A 2,500-nucleotide genomic window follows, 5' to 3' on the forward strand; every position below is an offset into this window, starting at 1 on the left:
CCCCCTCCCCCCACCGCCACTCCCCTCCCCACCGCTACTCCCCCCTCCCCCACCACCCCCCCTCCCCCTGTCATCCCCCCTCCCCCCAGCCACACCTCCCCACCACCCCCTCCCCCGGCACACTCCCCCACCACCACCCCCTCCCCCCGCACACACCTCCCCACCACCCCTCCCCCTGTCACCCCCTCCCCCCGTACACACACTCCCCACCACCCCCCTCCCCCCGTACACACTCCCCACCACCCCCCTCCCCCCGCACACACACTCCCCACTACACCCCCTCCCCCTGTCACCACCCCCTCCCCCCGTACACACACTCCCCACCACCCCCTCCCCCTCCCCCGCCCCCCCCCCCCACCCATCGTTTGCAGGTTATCACGCCCGCTCTGATAAACGGTTCGCGTCAGGGATTACCCAACAATACAAGTTTTGATGCCCCAGATAGCCGCGTAAATCTGGCGCTGGGGATTTGGCGCGCAAATCTGTTTTGGCGGTAATTTTTCCCGCCAACTGTTCCCCAGGGCCCACTCGCTCATCCTCCCCTCCCCTACCCCCTCCCTTCCCTTGGACCCTCTTCCCTCTTCCCTCTCTCTCTTCCCCCTCCCCCTTTCCTCTCCTTTCTATTCTCCTCTCTCTTGTCTCTCCCTCCCTCCTTCCTTCCTCTACTTTCCTTCCTCTTCTCTCCCTGTCTCTCTTTCTCCTTCCCGTTCGCCTACCTTAGCCCTCTCCTTGACCTCTGCTCCTCCACCCCCTCCTTTTTCCTTCCCTTTACCCCTTCCCCTCTTCCACCTTTTCTCTCATCCATCTCCCTCTCTTCCCCTCACTCTCTTGCCCCGTTTCCCCTCACCCCTTTTCCCTCCCCCTCCAACTCTTCCCCCATCTCCCCTCTCCTCCTCTCCCACTCATCCCTCCTCCCTCCACCTCCTTCCCCCATCTCTCCTCTCCACTCCCGTCATCCCTCCCCATTCCCCCCTCCTCCCTTCTCCCCCTTCCCCTCCTCCCTCCCCCCCTTACCCTCCTCCCTCTCCCCACTTCCCCCCTTCCCCCTTCCCGATGTATGTCGACTTTCCACGAGGAAAAAGTTGCCAATGTTTGTTCTTATTGCCTCGATCGGCGAGAAACAAAGTGGTTTCTCCTACCTGCACTCTCCTCCCTTCTTTATTTCTCCTTCTCCTCCTCTTTCTCCTTCTGCCCTCTCCTCCTTCTTCTTCTCCTCCCTTCCCTTTTCTTCTCCTTCTCCTCGTCCCTCTCCTCCTCCTTTTCGCCCCATTCTCCTCCTCCGTCTCCTTCTCTCTCTCTCTCTCCCTCCTCCTCCCTCTCTTCCTCCCCCTCCTCACTCCCCTGTCCTCCTCCTCCTCCCTCTCCTCCTCCCTCACTTCCTTCTTCTCCTCCTCCCTCTCGTCCTCATTCTCCTCCTCCTTTTCTTCCTCATTTTCTTCATTCTCCTCCTCCCTTCTCACTCCTCTCACCCAATTCTTATTTTTCTTTTTCCTCATTTTTATTCCTCTTTTTAGCTTTCTTTGTATCCTCCCCTCACTTCTCTCTCCACATTCCCTCTCTCTTTTCTTCTGTCTTTCTTTTCTCCTGTCTTCTTAACTTTTTATCTTCTCTTTTTCCCCCTCTAAGATGTGAACAGAGAAGAGCAGAGAAGAGAAGAGAAAAGAAAAGAATAGATTAGAATGGATAGAAGAGAAGGAGAGAGAGAAAGAAGAGAAGAGGAATGAAATTAAGAGAAGTAAAGAGGGGAGAGGGTAGAAGATGAAAGGAGAGAAGAAAAAATAAGAGATGAAAAGAAAAGAGGGGAAATGGGAAGAGAAAACGGATGAGATCGGAAGAGAACGAAGAGAAACGAAAGAAGAAAAAAGTAGAATGGAAAAGAAATATAAAAAACAAAACAAAAAAGCAAACAAAGAAAATAAAGTAAAAGCAATAATGACATCATAATAAAATCAAATAAATAAATAAGTTAATAATAAAAATAATATTGATAATAATAATGATAATAATAATAATGATAATAATGATAATAATAATAATAAAAGTAATGATAATAATTATAATAGTAATAATGATAATGATGATAAAAAAATGATAATAATAATAATGACAACAATAATAATAATAACAACAACAACAATAACAACAATGATAATGATAATAATAATAATAATAATAATAATAATGATAATAATAATAATGATAGTAATAATAATAATAATAATAATAATAATAACAATAATAATAATTATAATAATAATGATAATAATGATAATGATAATGATAATAATAATAATAATAACGATAATAATAATAATAATAATAATAATAATGATAATAATAATAATAATAATAATAATAATAATAATAATAATAATAATGATAATAATAATAACAATGATAATAATTATTATACCAATAATAATAAGGATAATAATAATGATGATTATTTACATTGTTACTTCAGAAAAAAGTCGCGGAAGGTGGTTGTCTTAGGGAAGAA

At 45.0% G+C, this 2,500-nt stretch overlaps 1 protein-coding gene across 2 annotated transcripts in view; it reads right to left on the reverse strand.

Annotated features, from left to right (window-relative positions):
• Window positions 1-2,500, reverse strand: part of Hr51 (Hormone receptor 51) — a 177,577-nt gene that overhangs the window by 122,244 nt on the left and 52,833 nt on the right. The gene's annotated exons all lie outside the window — the stretch shown is intronic.

Source organism: Penaeus vannamei, chromosome 9, assembly GCF_042767895.1.
Source record: "Penaeus vannamei isolate JL-2024 chromosome 9, ASM4276789v1, whole genome shotgun sequence".
NCBI classification, from domain to species: Eukaryota; Metazoa; Arthropoda; class Malacostraca; order Decapoda; family Penaeidae; genus Penaeus; species Penaeus vannamei.